Raw genomic sequence first — 23,534 nt, forward strand, 5'->3', positions numbered from 1 at the left:
ACACAATGAAATCTGTGCCATCCACTCAGATTACTGGATATATGACCCATATTTACAGATGAGTGACATGCACACAAATGTGGTCAGATAAATATTACCTCAGTAGAGTGACAGTTGTACACTGCACTAGTATCTGCTTACCCACCTATTTATATAATTCCTATCACCAGAGTATCTGGGTGCCACATAGATATTTAAAAACATAAACAACAACATAAGCACTTTCTCCATCTCACCATTCCCCTCCCCTCCCTAATCTCTCCGTCTGGCTCTTCCCAGTCTGTAGGAGAAATAACAGAGCAGTGTAGCTGAACTCTGACTGGCTTCATGGACAGATAAGTATAGTATTTAGTTAACCAGAAATAATCTTATTAATAAAACTATAGTTCATTTAAAAATACTGTATTTTATGGATGAGCTGTTTATCATATTTTAAGCATTAACAATGTGTGTGGTGCTGTACAAGACAGATTCATGTACTTTTTGACTACCTGAACCATATAAAGGTGCAAGCTTCCTGAAAGGTACTGAGCATCTGTCTCAGCCAAAATACAAGTATCAAAGGGTAGCCGTGTTAGTCTGTATCCACAAAAACAACAAGGAGTCCGATGGCACCTTAAAGACTAAGAGATTTATTTGGGCATAAGCTTTCGTGGGTAAAAACTTCTTCAGATGCATGGAGTGAAAGTTACAGAGTAAGCAAAATACAGTAACCAACTACTCAATTAAAACATCCATCTGAAATCTAGATGTGTCATTCAGTACAATAGAAATGAAGTTATTGTAATAGAACTTTGCCACAAAACCAATATTTGCCCTTCAAAAGTAAACCTCACTGCTTCCCCTTAGCATTTGTCTAATATCAGGCTATTATCCTGGGACACCATTCAAGTTAGCTCTTAACTAAAATTCCTACTAAGTGGATTGTATTTTTTTTAAACAAATGCAAGAAATCCCACAGAAGCTGCGGGGTAATGTTTCTCATTAACCAGAACATACATTTTCAGAAGTAAAACTGCATGCTTTTTTCTGACAATAATTAACAAATTATTGTATATCATTGAAAAAAAATTTACTCCCCAGATAATGAGTTTACCATTTCTTTACACTGATGAATATTGCCAACCTGTTTGTTTTTTGTTAGGAACAAAGAGAGAAGCCCAAAGCCCATTGCTGCTAGCCATATTTTCAAGCCCTCTCTTCTATGTCGTTTTGAACTATAATAAGAAAGAAAATCTTTTTTAAACTTAATATAGAAAAATTAGCATGACCAAAACAGTTTCAAACCTCCTTCTTCAAATGAAAGTACAAAATGAATTTGAAACTACAACTGAAGTAACATTTGTCTTAGTAAACAGCAATTTGTACTGATAAGTTTATTTATACCATCGCTAAACACAAAATTTGTGCCTCTGTATTATTCTACATGATGGATCCAAAATTCAAGAAAAGTAAAATTGAATAAACAAGAGTATCTGTATATTTAAAAATGGGTTTCTTTTATTACTCCACCTAACACTAAATCAGCACAATAAAACTACCATGTTAAGAAAGTCTTACAAAGTTTGAATGAGCAAGTGTATTTCATTACAAAAGATAAAAGTTTCTTCTTCCCTACAGTGAATACAGGTAATTTCAGAAGCAGTGGCTCATAATTATTCGCTGTTGAAAAGCTTAAAAAAGGTCCATATTGAAATCAGTGACCTCCAGTTTCCCTTCTGAATGAATGGAGGCAAAAATTCTCATTTTGCTGGAATGTTGGTTGATAACAGAGTTAGGCAAAACATGCATTTCTTCATTACAGTATGGTCTACGGGTTCATTTAAATAACAATATCCAGCATAAAAGTCACAAAAGAATTATCTAGCAATTTCAATATGCTGAAATGCATTATTAGTGCTAACAATAAGCACAGAGTAAATAAATGAATGTCTTATTCATGGTATTATTTCCGATTATTTAGCTTTATGCATATCAAACTTTATATTCAACACCTTGGTCAAGAGTATTTGCTTGTATAACTTTTGAACTGGAACTGACATTTAAAATGTCTCTCCAAGGTTTTTCCCCTCTCCAGAAGAAATCAACACACATAGTTTTCCTGGATTGGGCAATCTGTTACTTCTACAAGATGTTTTAAAGCATAATTTTCATTATTTTCCATGCAAAAATGCAATCCATTTTTGAAATTAGATTCTTCATTAACGATATCCACCCTGTCACAATATTGAACTACATAAGCAACATGAAGAGGCTTCTTCAACCCACAAATTTCAATGAGCTGGGAGATAAGACAAACTACATCTTAGTGTATAAGTGATAAAGTAGCAAGTATGGAATCTAAAATCACCACCTCTCTGGAGATCACTATATGATTAAATCCTAGTAACACGTGAGGTATAAAATCTCTGGGTTTAATACATTATCCAAAGGCACATTACGATTGTGCGTGCTGTGGATCAGTTTTAGAAGGCATTCACAACAGATAGTGTAATGCCTTCAAAGAAAGCTCAGAAAGCAGAAGTTGTACTCATTATGCATTTCAGAGATTTTGCTGTGTTTAATTTGAATGAGCATTCTTATTTTTTGTACAGATTTCAGAGTGTATTGGTTGATTACAGGATGACCATGAGCTACCAAAGTGATGCGGCCATGAAAATGGCTAATGCAGTCCTAGGATGCTTCAGGTGAGGTATTTCCAGTAGAGATAGGGAAGTGTTAGTACCATTATACAAAGCATTGGTGAGACCTCATCTGGAATACTGTGTGCAGTTCTAGTCCCCCATGTTTAAGAAAGGTGAATTCAAACTGGAACAAGTGCAGAGAGGGCTACTAGGATGATCAGAGGAATGAAAAACCTACCCTATGAGAAGAGAATAAAAGAGCTTGGCTGGTTTGGCCTAACCAAATGAAGGCTGAGAGGAGATACGATTGCTTTCTATAAATATATTAGAAAGATAAATACCAGGGAGGGCGAGGAGTTATTTAAGTTAAGTGCCAATGTTGATACAAGAATAAATGGATACAAACTGCCATCAATAAGTTTAGGCTTGAAATTAGATGAAAGCGTCTAACTATCAGAGGAGTGAAGTTCTGGAACAAACCTTCCTCGGGGAGTAGTGGGAGAAAAAACTCAACCGGCTTCAAGATTGAGCTTGATAAGTTTATGGAGTGAAATGACGAGACTGCCTACAATGGCAGGTAGACGATCTGTGACTGCTACTAGCAAATATCTCCAACAGCCAGTGATGGGACACTAGATGGGGAGAGCTCTGAGTTACTACAGTGTATTCTTTCCCAGGTGTCTGGCTGGTGGGTCTTGCTCACATGCTCAAGAGCTGACTGCTCGCCACATTTGTGCTAGGCATTGTCAGGAAGGAATTTTTCCCCAGGTCAGAACTGCAAAGACCACAGGATTTTTTAGCCTTCCTCTGCAGCATGGGTTATGCGTCACTTGCAGGTTTAAACTAGTATAAATGGTGGATTCTCTGTAACTTGAAGTCTTTAAATCATGATTTGAGGACTTCAGTAACTCAGCCAGTGGTTATGGGTCTATTGTGGGGGTGGATGGACAAGGTTCTATGGCCTGCCATGTGCAGGAGGTCAGTCTAGATGATCATGATGTTCCATTCTGGCCTTAAAAGCTCTGAGAAGAAGGATGGTCTTGTGATTAAGGCACTGGACTCAGGAGATCAAAGTTCAATTCCAAGCTCTGTTACAGACTTGTATTACCCAGGGCAAGTTATTTAATCTCTCTGTGCCTCAGTTGTGTAAAATAGGGATAATGCTACTACTTTCTCAGTCTTCTCTACACAGCTGATCAACTTCTCTGGGTAGAGACTGCCTCTTACCATGTGTTTATACAATGCCTAGCACAAGGAGGCCCCAATCTTAGCTGGGGATTCAAAGGGCTACCATACTATTAAATATAAAGTCTGACCATATTTCTTGGTGGCCAGCCGAGTGCCTGGAGTCAAGTTACAAAGATTAATTTAAATAAAGAAAAAGAGGGGATCCATAACTTTTCAACCACAATAGAATTAGCAGCAGCACGTATATGGAACAAAATATACAGGGATTTTTACTAGGTGGGATCATGCAGTTACTACAGAGGAGTTTCTTTATCTGTCAATCTAATTTCAGGGAGATTGTCTGGAATCTTCTGTGCTCAGTAAAGCCCTTAATTATTAAGAGAACCTACACAAAACTGCTTAAGACCAAAACAATGAACAGCATAATGATTTAACTGTCTTCTCTTTCATAACTGGCAAATTTCAAATGACTAATAGAGAAGCCTGTAACTCAAAACTAATGGAACAGAAGTACTACATTGTTTTAATTTTATAGTTCTGTGCCGTCAGCAGCCTGAGGCTAAAAGGTTATGTTTGTCTGTAAGTAACTGTAAAAATACTTGTAACCTTAAAAGTACTTGTAAATATTAGTCATCTGCTGCAAGGAGTAAATGAATAGTAGTCTATGCCCTTTCTACCTGAAATGCAATTTGGCACGTTCAAATTCTTATGCTAAACACAGACCAGTAATGTGTTTCTGCAGCATTTGTGATTCTATACATGTGTGATCTTGCCCTTCGTTCTATAGCCATTTAGGTACAAATGTGATCTCACTCTCAGATCTATAGCCAAATATGATAGAACAGATAAAGAGGAGATGCATCAACATGTGAGATGGGTATAATAATATGCCATGCTCTAAATACTGGGCCATTTCCCTCCCTCCCACTACCCCCAACTGCGGTGTGGCACAGATTGCATGTTAACAGTGGAAATCATACTGCAGTTATCCAAAAATGTGAAGAGGAAAGAGTCAAAGTAGCAGCAGAGCATCTCCAGAGCCAAAGGACGCCACTTCTGCCAGAATCATCACATGGTCTGGGCTCTTTTCACAGGTGGCCATGATCCGGCACATTGTATTTTACCTATTCCCCATCATAAAGATTACAAAGATTGCTTGTGACTTTGGAGATTTTTTTTTTTAAAATCAGGCTGTTCAAACTGCTCAGTACTCTCAAACTAGAGTCACTGTCCTACTATTAAAAACCATCACTCCTAATATTGTAGGGGTTGGACTAAAATATTAAAATAGTGGCCTCGTTAGTTATTAGCTGAAGTTCTCTGGATTATTACATTTTACAAGTTAAAACACTACTTGAACTCATTAGCTAAAATAGCAGAATTGACTGATATTTCACCTGAGAAATACGATACATTATGAATACAACACATGTGACCATAAAGATTTAATTTGTGTGGCCAATGCAAGAAAGAGATGTTTCACTGTCTGAAAAATGACGCCATATTCCAATATGGCAAATTTATTCAGGAGTGGGTAATTGTGTTAGTCCAATAGACCAAGGGTAAAACACAGAAGAAGAATTTGTCATAGGTGATGGCTACAAAGAAATTGAAAATGGACAAGCTTTCAGGAGCTCAATTGCTGATGTAAAAACAAAAGGGATTTCAGTACAGACAGTGGTTTTCTAACACACTGTTGCTAATCATGGATTTTGTTTTCGAGAGCATGCCCGAAAAGCCCACAGTTTTCAAAAATTCACCATGTGGCCAACCACCAAAGCTTATCGGCCCTCAGATGCTGCTGCATTTCTGACTACTCAGTAGCAAGCAAGCAGTTTACATTTTTGATACTGGCTGTTGCCAGTTTAGCAATAGGAGGCATTCAACTATTTGGTAATTAAGCATCCCCTGCCACCAGAGCAACAAGAGAGCATCACAAGAGCCAGTGGAGTCTGCCCCACACCCCTGCTGTAGTTAAATATTTCGGTGGAAAAATGAGTGTAGACACTGAAAGAGACAACGTGGTGGAATGCACGTGGAAGATGGTGATGACGAACACAAACTCTCTGGGGAAGAAACAAATACTAATGACTTTCCTTTTAATTCTTTGGAAACATTATTAAAGTGTTCACAAAATGATCAATTTTCACTAAAGCTCTGTCCATCCCCAAAAAACTACACAAGGAAAAAAAAAAGACAATGATGACGACTTGTAATGGTTCCCCAACCCCTGAAACTACCACTGCAGCATGTCATATAGTGGTGGTAGTGCTCTGTTGGTACTAATTAAAAAAAAAAATCCACATTATTTTATGGTCACTATCAGTTTCTCTGCATTTTGTATATGCTTTGATTTTGATACTTGGGTGCAACAAAGGAGCACACACAGTGCAAACTGGTGAGTGAGCGTGCAAAGATAGCTTTAAGCTACCCTGGTCTTGGCCCAGCTTTGCACTGGTCTGATGCCCTGGCATGAATTAGAGCAGCATGAGAGTTACTCTAAATTATGCCAGCGGCCAATGCCCTAAAGGTCTGAGAAGGCACAGGGAGATTGCCAGGTTGCAGGGAAGCCCTGTATTGCCTCTTTTACCTACACATATACCTTAAGCCACCTTTTGGGAGGAGGGATTAAGTAGGAATGGTTATGACATCTCTATGCAACTTAACAACCCCCCTACCTACACTATGGTTATCCTCCTAGAGTAATGAGTTACTCATACTTTACAGATGCGGAAACTGATGTAGAGAGAAAGTAAGTCACAGAGTGAAATCAGTGGCAGGGCTGGGAATAAAAGGCAAGTAGAATTGCTACATCCAATCCCATACTTTAACTACTAGATAGCACCATCTGCTTCTCTGTCTTCGTTCTGGGTATAACAAAAGTAAATTACAACTAGATCAACAACTAAAATGGTACTTCAAAGGACGGTACGTATCTTTTGTAATAGAACTCCTTGTATACCTTCTATGCAGAGACTATGTTACCATTTCAGCATGGTTTGATAGAATTCACAAGCACTGTAAAAATATGCTACATTTTCCACACAGAAATTAAGTAAAAATAGTTTTTAGAGTGACTTAGATGCTCAAACACCAGAAAATTCAAGCTAGGACCACCTCTCTGACATAATGCTTTCTCCCTCCTTAAACAATAAATAAATAAATAATAAAATAGGCAATTAAAAAACCCCTCTGAAATTGCAGACATGTGACATTTGGCACTGTAGTAACAACTCCTTCAGTCTGTTGAATCAACAAGAATTTGCCCCCTGAAAACATAATATGCTGTCTAACATGCGTATGACGATGAGATATGCAGGAAATCTATGGCGTGAAAATGCTAATGACATTTTTGTTGAAAGTAAATTACTGCGCAAGCCTAAGGGCTGCTATTCTAAATTAAATAACTCATTTGTTTTTAAATGACAGAGTCCTATTCAACCAACAATCCCTCATTGTGAAAGTATGTACAAGCCCTTGTTGGGGAACAATTAAATACAATTAAATATCACAAATGAAATTAAAATAAAAACCACCTAAAAATGCAACAGACAAAAGTATTGACAAGGTCCTTTTAATAATTTACAAACATAATGATGATGATCCCTTCTGGCCTTAATGTCTATGATGTTGGACTTTGAGTAAAAAGTCCCCTAAAAATCCATGTCTGAAGAAGAAAAAATTGTTGACATTAGCAGGGAACCATGTTCCCTATAATTTCCCTGTTCAGATAAAAATTAAAGGGTATGATAATACATATATACTGATTTACGATACTGAAATATAAAGATGAAGAACTGCTAATGGTAAAAATAAGGGTTTTGTTACTTTAATAGCTTATAATTATGGGGTAGTGAATGAGTTCCTATGAGGTAACCCTTAGGCTAATGCCTTAGCTTAACTTTGTTTGGCATGAATGTTGTTTTGACAGGTTTCCCTCTCTCCCTCCCTCCCCCCCCCCCCCCCCGGCCCTTTCAAAGATTTGCTTAAATAATGCTACTGTTTTTAGGACCAAGGTGATGTTTCATGGAATATGTTACATTGGAAGACTTTAAGTAAAAGGAAAAGTGAATCAGTATAATAAATACACAAACTTGTAATGTTAAAAGTCTATTCTATTGAGAAAAATAAGGGCAAGACGACGAATACATGACATGAAAACAGCAAAAGTGTAAACTGAACCTTGCGCATGCATAACATTACGGGTTACATAAAACAAATACTTAATGCTGACTGGATAAAAGTTAATGATTATGTAATGTGAAAATGTATAAGAATCCAAGTGGAGGGGAACCCAGAATGGAGAAAATATTGGACCCAGAAACTAAAGGAACAAAACAGAAGGACCAGACCAGGGATCAGAGGCAGTGACTACCATCATGAAGTACAGGAGAACTTCGTGGTACCCCAGAATGTGGCAACTTGGGCCCCTACTTAATCCATTTTATCTATTTATCGTCTGGCATAAATATATGGTCAGACTCTACAAGTGGCAATAATTCTGTTTGAAAATGTCTAAATAAAGGCAAAAATTGATTAAGCCTAAATTGGGTGGACTTGTGACTCAGTTTCCCACCATGTATTCCCAACACTCTTAATTGCAAACCAAAACATATTTTATAAAACAAATAGGAAACATCACTTCAAAAAAGATTTAATTATTATTTTGGAATTTGACCCAGGTTATTAGATTATAATCAAGTCTTGCTGAAGGTTAGTAAAATATTATGATGTGAACGGCTACATAGATCTGGTGCAAAATTCATCCCAGAGTGAACAGAACTTGATTGGTGCATAGGCCTTGGGCTGATTGTCTGCACGGGGGTGAATTTCATGACCTAGTAAATTGGGGCAAAAGGCTTGCATTGGGCTCCAGCTTTGATGAATAACCTAGAACCTTTATCCATGTACTCACGCTCAGTTTAAAGACAAATTTAACTTAAAATGAACCAATAGATTTTTATACAAATGCACATCTCAGACTCACCTAATATCAAGTTTTAGTCTGAAGAAAACGTTATGGTCAGATGAAAACCGCTTAGTGCACTGAAATATACAAAACATTTACCTAGTTGGCATATTTCACAGAATGTGACTGTGAGTAACTTCTGACTTTATGGAAGCTTTTCAGGTGTTAAAGTATCCCTAGAAAGGTTATCTAACTAGAACAAAACACAAGAAAAATAAAGGGTTAAAACTGAAGCCATCCATGTAATCATAAGTGCTTGCTTTTGCTACAGATTGGGGAGGGATAGCTCAGTGGTTTGAGCATTGGCCTGCTAAACCCAGGGTTGTGAGTTCAATTCTTGAGGGGGCCATTTAGGGATCTGGGGCAAAAATTGGGGATTGGTCTTGCTTTGAGCAGGGGGTTGGACTCGATGACCTCCAGAGGTCCCTTCCAACCCTGATATTCTATGAACTGTATTTTCGACGATGCTAGAACAGTATAGCTAGATGCGTTCAAAGACTGCAGGACAAGTAATAAGTATTTAGATGGTATGCAGCAGCTTAAAAATACCATCATGTTAAGAAAACGGATTCTCCTAGAACATTAAAACTGCCCATTAAATGGGAAAAAAATAATAATTGGTACTACTGAGCTGTGACACTTCATAAGCCATAAAGGTAAAAAGCAAATGAGATACAGGAAAAATTAGGTGGAAGCAGAATTTAATTTGTACCATAATATTATCATGATCAACGACAGTATAAAAACCACAGAAAGATAAATATTAATGATAAAGGTCTAAAACCCAAGAAAGGAAGGAAATTCTTAGTTACGGCTGAAACCTATGTCCTCAGACTACCTGACTGAGCTTTGGTATTGCAGAACATTTTCTCTCAGAACTGTGCAATCTCAACATACAATAGGATGGACTTAAAGTCAAAGCCTTATCTTTAATCTTAAGATTTTTTATGGTTAAATTCAGAATATTCACCCACATGCAGAAAGAGAAAAGACAAGGTAGCTCAAATACAAGTCCCAGTTCTCCACTTTGTTACATCAGTCTTTTGATGAATTAACTCCCCTGATTTCATGGGCACTCTTCTCTTTCCAATTGCTATCGAAAATTGGTTGCTCCCAATCCTCATCAGTCTGATTTGATGGTTCCACGATGGCATGAAGGTGACAGTCTGGTATTATGGTGATCAACTGACAGTTCTGAAATCACAGTGGTGCCAATCAGGAATGTGTTTTGGCATCAACATTCTTTGGTATATTCTTCTCTCTGCTGCTTTATCATGCTTTCTCTAACATGGACGTACATCGCCATACAAGATCAGATGGAAAACTCAACACAGCACGTCTAAGTGCAGAAAGCCAAGTCAAACACCTACTGAGATGAGAACCTCTTTTCACCTATGACACAGTGCTCATTGGACACACTGAAGAGGAGCTCCAGCAACTTTATGATAGCTTTGCAGTAGCTTGTGATGAATTTGGAGTAACCATAAATCTAAAGACAGTGATTATGACAAGGTGTGCTGACCGCACCAGAAGTTTTAATAGCTAACACCATGCTTGTAGTTATGCACAAGTTCTTCTATCTAGGCTCAACTGTATCAGGTAACTTATCTCTAGATGACAAGCTTAATTCTCACATCAGGAAGGCAGTCACCATATTCAGCCTACTGACCAAGTGCATGCGGTATAACAGGAAACTGACGCTAGACACCAAGATCTGGCTCTACCAGATGTGCATTTTGAGCATGCTGCTGTATGTAAGCAAGACCTGGACCACCTACAGCAGGCATGATAGAAGGCTAAACACCTTCAACACCCACTGTCTGTGCTGTATTCTAAATATCAAGTGAGAAACCAAAGTTCCTGACATCGAACTACATGAGAAAGCAAAATGATCAACTCGAATCACTATTGTCAAACACAGACATCTCCACTGGCTTGGTCATCTACACTGCATGGATGATAGACACATTCTGAAGGATCTCCTCGGCCAACCTAGGCTCAGGTTTCAATACATTTGCAAGAGGGACCTGAAAACGTTCAACATCGACAGCACAAGCTGGGAGCAAAAGGGTACCCGGCGGTCTGTGCTGAATGAGGGAATCAAAGAGGATGAACAGAGATGGTTGAGAGAGAGGAAAGCAAAAAGCGAAAAAAAGTGCAGGAGGCCACAAGCACCAGTCGTGTGCTGGCTTCATCTTTTGGCCCTGCACTTTACGGCAGCATTAGCTGTGGCAAGGACTATTGCCTGAGAATTGAACTTCTCACGATGCTCACTCACGATGCTGCAGCATGACACCTAGTAACCAAACTGCTTTGGTGCTTATACCATTTGCTTTTGAGATGGACTGTTATTCCACTGTGCTCATGGAAATCAGATCGATCACAGTGGAGAATCAGGACCTCTGAATTTAAAATCACCATAATTATATATTTATCCTATTATGAAAACTGCACTGCTTTGGAGCAAGGTAAATTGGAAATAGAGTGGGTCACACAAAGCCTGGGGGAGGGAGGAGTTGATGTCACAAAGTGAGAGGCTTTATACTGGCAAGACCCCACATCCAGCCTTTCATAGACAGTCTTCCCTGGGATCATTCATGCTGCTTCCTACAGCTCTTCAAAGAGTTGTGGCTGAACTCGGCAGTTTAGTTTACAGTGTTACAATATTTTCATAAGCTTTGACACCATCTAGTACTGATCTTTTCTTAATTTGTTCAGATTTATTTTTGAATGACTTGGTGCCACTTGTTACACAGGCAATAATAATGCTTGAATTAGCACAAGGTTATTCCATGGAATAGCTCTTATAAGCCAGTATTAACTACTATAACAAAACCAGAATCCTTTTGAAGGTATAGCATGCATAGCATCGAAACATTAGAGGTGACTGTTTACATGTGAAAGCTATTAATAAAACACTCTAGTACAGAAAGAAAACAAACATGCTAAAACATCTAAGTACTAACACTAATATTGCGGAGTGTACATTAGCTGTCAGAATCAACAGAGAACTTGTTTACACAGAGCTAAATTACTCCATGTGCACAGACTCCCATGTAAACTCCTGATTGTGCATATTAATGTATGGCAACATTCCAGTCCCCTCTGATATGCAAACAGACTTGTATTCTCTTACTGGAAGCACAATCCAGTAGGTAGGGAGCACAGAGGGAAAACAGGATTGGGAATAAAGAGATCTGGATTCTAATTCCTGGCTCAGGCAACTGGTTTCATGTGTGATTTTCCGTTGGTCTAGTCAGTTAACCTCTCAAGTAATCGTTTCCATGTCAGAAAAATAGGGGTAATGACACTTATCTTCCTCTGTAAAATGCTTTAAGGTCCATGGATTAAAATGATGAGATAAGTGACAAGTATTATTAATTTCCCTTATGGAGAGATCCTTTGGATTTTAATAGATTATTTTGGATCATCCTATAGGATCCTATACGATTTAATAGAAAATTATATACCTTGGGAATGCTTCAAAACTTACAGAAAGTACACAAATCTCTATTAAATTTTAGAACAATTTCTATAGAACCCCTTTGGCACAGGACTCCCTATTAAATTCCATAGGACTTTAAGTACAATTCCACAATTAAATTCCACAGGAGAATGGTATTTTTTTCCTATTAACCATTATACATGTTTCTTTCATTTTGTGTGTAAATACCCCTTCAGCCATCTCTTTTTTAATGTTAACGTAGTTTATGTGAATAGTTATTTTATAAGCCTAGCTAGAATATGGCAAGATGGTAACGTCCAGGGTAATGTAAAACTAAGGGAAACCCTCCATATTTTACTTCAGGATAGTTATCAGGCTGATACTGCCTGACACAAAGAGAAAATGTTATCAACTTTTGATTCCTAAATAAACTTTACTGGGGTGAAGAAGTCTACCACATGCTCATAAAACGTACCCATTGCTGCGGTTGCTAATGTTTGTTTGACATTTTACAGCTGATGGTAAAGGACACTAAAAGGCAATTACGTGGTTGAAATGGACTTTCATAGTTTACAGCCAAATTTAAGATAAACAACTCAAGCAGACTCTGGGTTTTGTATATTACAATGCATCAGCTATCAATTTGAGCAGCAACCTTATAAAAATCTGTTCAGGGCTGCATTAAGTGTCAGATTTAGATGACACTGATATTGCTCAATTAGCTCAATTTTTAACATAAATGGGTGAAGTCAATTTGATCTCTTATTTACCAAAGCCATGGAACTCATTAATAGTATTGGCAAATCACTACCAAGGCACCACTTAAAGTTAGATGATAGAGTGGAAATGTAAAAGTATGCTAGGGAGATAGGAAGAGTCACAAGGGCTGTGTATTTCCCAAGGAGATGTTTATAACACTTTTCTTCTTTCTGCATCAAGGTTAACACATCAGACTTCTTTTTATTATTTTTTTTAAAAAAGTTGACTTGTGAAATTGAATATTTTTAAATCTCGTGAAAGTAAAGGGCAGAACATTAGCCAGTTACTGTAAATGCTTCCTCATATAGCTCCATCAAGGCCCCTCACCTAGAGCTGCAAAAATCACTCGTGTTCTGGTCCACAACCTCTTCTAAGCAAAGGATTCAAAAACAGGGCCTCAGTGTTTAGTTTTGCAATGTAGAAACTAGGCTGAAACACAAACTTTGGCACAGTAAGGGCTCCAGAGCTACTGAGGCATTAACTCACTGTCTCACCTAGCTCCATCATTCTTCCCCTACCATCCCCACTTTAAAGAGCCTTTTTTGTAATTTATTGTCTGCAAGGTGAAATACTTAATGCTAATGTATTCTGGAGTAGTATGCAGGAAGGTCATTGGTTCAACAATAGATTTCTTATTTTATCTGACAAAAGCACTTTGACAGGTTAGTAAAAAAAAAAAAAAATCCACATTCATATGACCCTGGAACAAGATATTTGTTTTAATTAGCATGCTGTTGGTTAACTTAACCCTATGTAACCATCATAATTGGCTATTCCTAAATTGGGTTTGATAGCAATAAAGTAAAATAACTAAAAAATAATGAACACAAATCTTTAAGGAGAACTTTCGTATAAAAACGCGTAAGAATTTGTATCCATTGTTTTCCTTTATTAGAATACAAATGTATACTTTTCTCACCATAAATTTGGAATATTAGAGCAACAATATCCCTCTATCTTGCATAAAGAAATTGCCTCTATATTCTTTCTGGAAGCATCAAAATAACTTTAAGTTAGTACGATTTAGGGAGGCTGTGTTCGATCAAGATTCTCTGTATCAGCTCCGGAGTCCCATTCATCAATCTATTAGTTATTTGGTAGGCATGGAAGAGATCAGTTAGCCTCTCTGTGCCTCAGTTTGCCCATTTGTAAAATGGGGACAGTATTTTTAGTTGCGTTAACATCAAATACAGATGTGATTTTTTTTATTGTTAAATGTTTTTTTTCAAAACCTGGATTATAGCCACTATACTGTAAAATTCCATAGTGTTTATTATTAGCATGCTACCAAAAGCTGCTGTGGTTTCTTAGAGTAATGAGGACTTTGTGATGGTAAGAAACACATGGATAAAGTTAAATTAGACATTATAGTTGTCTAAAGGAAGGAGTCTTGTAGTGTGTAGCTGTTTCCATAGATACAATTAGCTGCGCCGTATGTTGTTGCTAGATAAAGTTCCATATACAGCCACATTTCAGTACATTTCCACACAAGCACATTGAATACTATCTTACTTTATAAGTAGTCCAAATTAAGTCAATGAGGCTATTGTGGAGTAAGGTGCTATAAGGTGCCAGAATCAGAATATGGATTTGATTCTGCCACTGAGCCAGGGTGTCTGGCTAAAACCTGGTTGCTCTTGGAACTGATTAAAACATGATTAAAAGTTGTAGCATAGATAGAGGTAACTGTGTTCCAGATCCAGGACTACTCCAAAGTTAGGACAAGATTAGGTATCACCTGCACTACACTTTTTAACTGTGTCATAACTAAGGTTTTTGACTTGATTATAGCTGCTATATATATAGGAGTAGTTACTTTCCCAAAGAAGTTCCATTAGTTATGGTGAAAGTTGTTGATTTAAAAATCTCAGATGCAAGATCTTTGACCTTGCAGAAATGTAGCAACTCCTGCCTCTAGTTCATTAGCTGCCTCTTAAAAGATTACCAGATTTCTTGCAAAGAACAAACGTTTTTCAAACAAAACCAAGCAGAAATGGTCTTTGGGAGCAAACCAGTTCTGAAAACAACATGTGCTCACCTTACTAAAAGTAAGAAAAAAAAGCAATCAAGAATGTGAACTAAAATAAAAATGTCAGGGGGAAAAACCCAGTGCTAAACACACTGAGTCTTCAAAAGCCTCAGAAAGCCAGAATGTACTACTACAGAATTAAGGAGCCCCAAAGCTTTCCTTGGAGGTCTCTCAAATTTTATAAGAATTTGCAAATGCATAACATAACCAGACCCCTAACACCACTTCATAATACATCCTGATCCTGATTACATATGATGTACAAACCTTTACAGCAGAAATAATAGTATTTGAAGCAAATACTCAAGGGCAGCCTTAAGCATTTTAGCTATCATGAGTTACAAAACTTTAAGTGGTTCAACAGTTTCCTCTCTGGGGCATAAACATCACATCCCCAATGGCTTCTGATACTGTCTGAGAAAGAATGAGTGCAACTTTCTGGCCAACTTTCTCCATTCCGCACTGACAGGATAGTGGGGCATGCACTAAACTCCTGATTTGAGAAGAAAAATCCCGCGAGACACAAAAACCAATTCCACATACAATGACCAGCCTGAAAAACATACTTTCACTGTTAAAGATTTCATTTCTAGAAAAATGACATTGATTTAATAAACCCTGGACAAAGCAACAGCTTGTACAAGATACAGTCGGATTCATAGGGGTCTCTGTGCACACGCAACACAGTGAACATGCCGCTTCTGAAATACTATTCTCAATTACAGGTTTCAGAGTAACAGCCGTGTTAGTCTGTATTCGCAAAAAGAAAAGGAGTACTTGTGGCACCTTAGAGACTAACCAATTTATTTGAGCATAAGCTTTCATGAGCTACAGCTTATGCTTAAATAAATTGGTTAGTTTCTAAGGTGCCACAAGTACTCCTTTTCTTTATTCTCAATTAGTGGACGAAGTTATGATGAAATGCAAATACCACTACAGAAAATGTATGTATCACTCCAACCTGAACAAAAGAGGAGTTAAAAAAAGAAAGCTTTTAAAAATAAGGAACTGCTTAAAGCAAGCTGACTCCATTGAATGAAGATACCGGAATGACTAGAAAGTTTTCTTTCAAGTAAGTTTTTAACTGCATCTCTAAAAAGTTTAGTCCCATGAAACTCTTCTTATGATCCCCTCTAACAATGAAGCCACTGTTTTCATTGACCTTCACACAAGGCTAGATTGTGGAATTAATACAAGCACTGAGTAAATGGCAGTGCATAGTACAGGGACTGTCTCATAGTCACAAATCAGTTCTTCCTTCTCTTGTGCTTCTCTGGGGAAGTAAGCTGTGCCAGTCAGATAGTGGCCACTGTTAAGGCTCCTCCCACTCTCGGCCCCTGCCTGCCCTCTGACCCTTTAACTTTCTGCATGGGTTCCTCATAACTGAGCTCTTTTAAGAAACAGTTTTAATTTAAGTCTGTAATTTTATTTAATATCTAATAATAAATAAAAATCACCTCTTTGCACATCGCACCTTTCATCCAAGGACTGCAGAATGCTGGCTCAGTATTATCCTCATTTTAATAGTAGGGACTCCGAGGCACATGTACACGCCCAAGAGAACTGAATCAAACAGGATGGCCATGGATAGCTATGCAACTCTTGCAGATTCATTAGGACAGCTTAAGTTGATGTCATAAAACTGACTAAAGCATTCATATTTTATTCTCAGGACCGCACACTGTTTAGGCCCAGACACGCTTCTATTGAAGCCAATGGCAAAACTGCCCTTGACTTCAGCTGGAAAAGGTTTGGAAACTACCTATTGTTTCACTGATTTAAAGAAACATATTGTGTACCACCACCAAAGTACTCTCCAGGCTATTGGAGCAAGGGAAAAGGGGAAGAGCACCAGCTGATGAGAATGGTGGGCTGCCATTTCCTTAATTTTCCTCAGAAAAAAATATACTATGGCAATCCTCTGTAGGATGTGGTTATCCTCTGAAAATGATCTGTGCAAAAACAAAGGCAACAGACACAATCTTTTAGTACAAAGACTTAGGTCTGCACCAATCATTTGGTGCCCTTTAAAAATCCACCAGAACCCAATGGAATATTCTGAAGCATCTACTTGGCCTACAACTTTTTAATATGCCTTGCTCTGTCTCCAAATTGGACCTGTGCACAAGATATTACCAACCCTGTATGAAACATCTAAAATGAGCCATTTTTGAGAAGCGGCCAAAAAAGTGCTTGAAGGATCTGCAAATCACGATCAACAAACTTTTTCTTAGTCTCATGTTTTAAAAACCTCATGTATCAACACATAAGTCAGGCAAAATATTATTTGTTGGCCACACGTGATGTATACAAAATTTGAAGGAATGAGCAACTTTCTTGGGGATTTTTAGTAAGGAAGAAAAAAATCAGATTTAAAACAGAGAGCAAATTTCCAGTTTAATTAAGAAGTTAATATAATAAAATATTTTAAAATGTATATTTCATAAATTATATTTCTATATTTGATTACTAGCAGCAAAAGTAGTGGATATAATTGTTTAAAAAGCCAAATACATTTTAAAGCAACCCCAATTTTGTATACAATCCTTATTTCATTTTCAACACCTGGTTTAAATGTTAGGCAAAAGGTCAAACCACAACCTTAAATATTTAAACTGGTCAATGACAGTCAAGTAGTCAAGGAATTATCTCAAGTTTATTGTTAAATATGGATAGCCTTTGAGGTAACCTCAAGTACATGGCACGGCTTTCTAATGAGTTATTAAGTTATTAAGCTATGAAATACTTCTGAATTTTAAGCAACACTGAGTAGATCCAGGTAAAACAAATTAAAAAGACCATAATTATGCAACATCATGAGATGTGCCAGATGGTCACACTATGCATACATAAAAACTACATTAATAAAGTGAACATATTAATAAAAAGCTAAGGCTGGCCCTTCAAGACCTTAACAGTAATTGGAAAAGAATTACACAGCACATCTTGAATAATGTCCATTAACAATTTTGGTAAAGTCACTCTTCAACTAACTAAAACTGGAATAACTTATTCTTAAACCATACACTTCATCCACTATATTATCTTCTGTCAAAGATCAGTGAAACATCATTAGTCAGTTTGAGTAATGTAGCAATTGTCTAATTGCCCTAACTTGAATCTTATTTCTAATTAACTTAACTGATTAACTATGAACTAGTTTCTAGATTCCAAGTATGATAGTTCATTGAAAGTCTAATGATCATCATCATCCCGAAGATCATTTGCTTTGAATGTTGAAGAACTCTTTCAAAAAGGGTGATGTTTAAAGAGATTTTACTTTTAACAAAGAGGCAAACTTCAGACACGAGAGACAGCTGATATATCATTGTATCCAGCAGGGCTAGGCAACCCGCGCAATCCTTCAGCAGTTTACTGCTCTGCTATCATATCATCCCAGAGAACAAAGATACGATAGAGATCATTCCAACAGTAACATCTACAGTGGCTCCCTTCTGGACCCTTTTGCCAGCTGATGAGCACTTCTGGGTCTTTCAAGTGGCAATAACCAGCCAATGCCTTTTCACATGCATACGTACAGAGGGCCCAGTAGCCAGGAAGCTAGCACAGCCTCAGTAAAAGGGCTCTGCTGCAGACTATCCTCACTTCCACACAACAAGTAATTCCCAGGGATGCCTCACAGCTGTGTCCTGCTACTGTGTGTGTATATTGTGTTTAAAGGGAACAGACTCCAACCCAGCAGAACAATTTTAACCATGTGAGTAATTCCATTGACCTCCATAGTCTACTCATGTGCTTACAATTAAGCATGTGCTTAAGAGCTTTGGGGAACAGTGACAAGGCCTGATGATTCTCTTCCTTTGTCAAACTGAGGCTAGATGAATCTTTGCAATGTACAAAGGCTTCATCCCTGACATCTATATTTCCAATCTCTGTGGAGGTTTTCTCCATAGCATGCATGGAAAAGGAGAATCAACATTTGAGGACTTACCTTTGCTTTTACTCACTTTTCCTCCCCTCATAGCAGATACACATGGATCTTAGGCCTTTTATATACCCACATGAAGTGTGCTAAAGACTGGCCCATTTAATGGATTACCATTAACAATATACTGTAGTCAGAAGATAAATACCATGCCTGTTTAAGTCATACTGACCTGCTTTATGACAATTACAACCATGCAGATGTTTATTATAATTTTTTTTCAGCTTTTAAAATGTGTTGGGGTTAATTATGCTATGCAAAATATTAATCCAAAATGTGTCTTTCAAAATGAGAGAATAGTTCAGCCTATTGGTCTGTAGTTACAGTTTCAGATGTTGTTCCTCACAACTGTAGCTAAATGAACCTGACCTCTTACAGAAAATATTGTAGTTACTTAGAAGGGAACAACACCTTTTAGGCTTCTGAACTGTAACAGCGGAGCCCCATGCTAAAGGCACGTTTGAGGCATACTCTTTACAACATTATTTTCAAGGCTGCAAGTACCCCTTCTTAAAGGAATAGAGAATTTAGGTTGAAACAACAATCTGAGACTATTAGGGAATGTACATTATAGACCACTTTCCATCGTCTCAGAGATGGCGGTGTATGATGTTTTCTGTCATGGCCTCAGAAGACCTGGGTTATCACATTTGCTAGAGTGTTTTGGCAACACATGCTAGGATTGGGATGGTGAGTAAGGAAAGACAGTATGAGAGGAAAAGCTATTTTGTGGCTAAGGTATAGGAATTAAGAGTCAGGAGACGTGGGCTCTTGTCTTGGTTCTACCATGGTTTCCTCTGTGACTGTGGGTACATTTTTGTTCCTTATTTTCTCCCTAAGTATGTCACTTCACCTCTCGATGTCTCATTTCCTCAAATGTTAACATGGAGGTAATAATACTCCCTGTGCCAGAAATAAAGATTTGAAAAGCATTTTCAAATCCTCAGAGGCAAGGGGCTGAAAAAAACCCCTAAATGTTGTTATAGGTAAAACACAATATTGGAATAGGTCTTGTGGTACATTCAAAACCGTTGGAACGTGCTCAGGTTAGTAAGTAACAGTACTGTCATGGCAATGGTGAAAATCCCATTCAATTCTATGGGAGCCCGACTGGGCCAAAATCTCACATTTAGCTATTCCCTTTCATCCCAAAGGAATGCAAAGCCCTTTACAAAACTGTAGCCAGGAATCACTTCATTCAGCACAGATATGCAGCAAGCTCAGGGGTGGAAAGTGGCAGCTGTTCAGCACACAAACTCATAGGAGCATTGCTCACTATCAATATTTGCTTTGCCATTGTTACACAGTTATCTAAGAGGTGAAAGGGTCTGAAGCATTTGTGTGCTTGTCAAAAATGATCACAGAAAGGCTGTCCTGGTGCAAATACGCCTAGTAAATGGCAGATTAATGAGTTAAACAAGTGGTTAAGGATATTTTTTATATAGAACTCCTTTCCCTATCTGCGTGCCATTCATTTTGCAGCTCAGGAGTCATGTCTCTCTTTAATATATGATTTGCAATGCAATACTCCATGAGCTTCCATATGTGTCTTTTGTAAAAGTTTCAAATACAATTTGGCTCCTTGCATATCTTGGCTTTGGGAACAGGACTCTTACAATCCTAGAGGCAAAATACCAATATCCCCCTAGGATTATTGTGCACATCTGCATCTCTGGAAAACTGATATTATAAAGAGAAAAACTTTCAAGTAAAAGCTCCCTTCAGAAAGCCTTGTTTTGCCCCAGGTATACCATTTTCTTCTTCAACTACTTGTAGGTTATATAACAGAGGATGAAGTGAGCTGTAACTCACGAAAGCTCATGCGCAAATAAATTGGTTAGTCTCTAAGGTGCCACAAGTACTCCTTTTCATTTTGCGAATACAGACTAACATGGCTGTTACTCTGAAACATAACAGAGGACGAAGACTGTTGTTTTAGAATTTCCTCATGTGGGTACCCTGAGAATAAATAATCTTCATATTGTTTAAATTTACAGAGTCAAATTATGGCTTCCTCTAGGAGGTGATGTAGTGGGAGAATGGAAGGAGCTGCTTTTCTCCTGCTCCATCAGAGTCACATATTAGGAAGCCAGAATACTGAAGTAAGCATTTCCTAAACGCCAGAAAATGGGGTATGACAAGCATGGCTGAATGCACTCTAGACCCAAATGGAGAATGGGCCAATTGGTTGGAGGCACAAGTGTGTGCATTTCCCTCTCTTCTCCTATTGTGCCGTGAGGCTGGCTCTCAAAGACGCAATGTTGCCATCTCATGCAATTTTATTACAAGCCTTGTGATATTTGGTATTTTTCTTAAAAGCACCCGCTCCAGAAGTCTTGTGATTGCTTGAGAAGCTCAATATTAATTTAAAACAAGCACAATTAATTTTCTAAACCTCATGGTTGTGAAAAAAGCATGAAAATGTGAGTGCTAAAGGCACCAAATGAGAAGCAAACAAAAAGGACAGAACATTATTATTTTTCTTAAATCTGATTTTTGGGGCCTTGACTCATGATTTTTGTACACGGCATTGGTACTATCATCCACCTCTTTGGAGGAGGAATAAAGTGCCACACCTGAGCATGCTCCCTCCAGAGCCACCTGAGATAAAATGCTTGCCCTTGTACTCAGTGGACGGAATGCCTCCAGCTACCACGCCTAGGCTACGTCTACACTGCACGCCACTTGAGGCAGCATGTACGGTATATGTAGCTAGACTACAGTGAAAGGCTTGGCAGTGGGGAGCTGTTGGAGCCTTTCCCCAATGACTCCCCCCTGCCAGAGCCTTTGTCCTCTTCCAGAGTTTTACTCTTCAGCGGGGAAAGGCTCTGGCTACTCCCTGACAAAGAGAAAGTCTCCGGTAGCAGGGAACTGCCCAAGTCTTTCCTTGAGGTGAGGAAAGACTCCAGTAGTGGGTAGGCAACTGCAGGACACTACACGGCTAAAAACAGCAGTGTAGATGGGGGAGGTGCTGCTTGGGCAGTAGAGAGCAGTGTATTGCAGAGTACATACAGGTACTCATCCCCAGGGTTCAGGCACGTCTTTACTCAACTAAGTAGTGCCTCACATCAATACTGTTACTTATACCTGTGCAAGGGGGACGTGTCACGTATATGTACTCTTCATGCCACTGAAAGAGGTGTGCAGTGTAGATGTATCTTCCATGTTACTGAGGCTGTGAGAGTCAGAACATAGAGTCTTGAACATGGAATAGTTTTTGAGATGATTTGAGTCCTTCAGTTGAAAGTCATCATATTACAGCAATAGCAGCCACTACAGTAATGGATGTGTAATTCTTTCCATTTTAACCTCCTACTAATAGTTAGTTGCTCACAGCTTTCTGATATTTCCATCTTTCAGGCTGAAATTTTCCATTCTTGGTTTTTGCCAGATTTTTTTTTTTGTTAAGTCTGAGGAAAAGGAGATCAGCTTTTTTGAGTATGCAAAGAGTTAAAAAAAAACAGAGTTTTTCCCATTAAAAAAATGCTGTGACTTTTGCTGTTGTTGCTCTAGACATTTGAAGCTGAAATGGTTAGAGGATGAAACCTGAAATAGGGCATGGAAATAGCCATCACTGAGAAGAAAAGCCTTTGCTTGTCTTGGAGAAAATTTATTTTGGCTTCATCAAGTTGTATAAACCTTTGAAAAATATGTATTGAGCATGTGCAGGCAATTTTTTTTAAACTAAACTTATAAAGGATGCATTTGAGCAAGGTATTAGACAATTCATTTTACTTGTGATCGAAGCTGTATTTGAGTCTAAATCTCCAGAGCTACACGGAAAAAACATTAAGGCCTAATGCTCCAAAGTGGCCCATTAATTTTGAGTAACATGTTTTTTGAGACACCAGCATGAGATAATTTAAGGTTCCCAAAACGGAGACACTCAAAATCAAAATACAGCTTTAAACCTCCACACCACATACTATAATTTCACCTTCATCATAATGTCATACTTCTATCTGAAATAGTTTTTGATAGAAAAACAGGTGTTAATGGTACACAAGAATGGCCATACTGGGTCAGAGCAATGGTCCATCTAGCCCAGTACCCTGTCTTCCGACGGTGGCCAGTGACAGATGCTTCAGAGGGCATGAACAGAATAGGGCAATTCTGAATGATCCATCTCCTCTCATCCAGTCCCAGCTTCTGGGATTTAGAGGTATAGGGACACCCAGAGCATAGACCATCTTGACTAATAGCTCTAGAGAGACCAGTCTGCCAAATGCACTTAAAACCTCTACTCAATTTTCTGTATCCTACCAGAATAAGAGGGGTATCTATTTTATTTAGCAGATCATAGTCTAGTTTTTAGTTTTAAAAAGATTTTCAAGATCAGTATTGATAGTAATGGGTTTTGTGGTAACAAACTAATTAGCAGAGTAAATTATTGTTCTAGTGTAGTTAGATTTAATGCCAGTACATTGTACTGTGTCCTGGATCCAGAGAATTTTAATGTGGGGTTTTAAAAAGCACTCAGGACTGGTCTAATTTTACTCCCATTGAAGTCAAAGTTATAACTTTTTTTAATTAAAATAAGAACATGCCAACCTTCTATTGCATTACATTATAAC

At 38.0% G+C, this 23,534-nt stretch overlaps 1 protein-coding gene across 11 annotated transcripts in view; it reads right to left on the reverse strand.

The window, feature by feature from the left end:
* Positions 1 to 23,534, reverse strand: part of VTI1A (vesicle transport through interaction with t-SNAREs 1A) — a 340,922-nt gene that overhangs the window by 74,835 nt on the left and 242,553 nt on the right. The gene's annotated exons all lie outside the window — the stretch shown is intronic.

Source organism: Caretta caretta, chromosome 7, assembly GCF_965140235.1.
Source record: "Caretta caretta isolate rCarCar2 chromosome 7, rCarCar1.hap1, whole genome shotgun sequence".
Classification (NCBI taxonomy): domain Eukaryota; kingdom Metazoa; phylum Chordata; order Testudines; family Cheloniidae; genus Caretta; species Caretta caretta.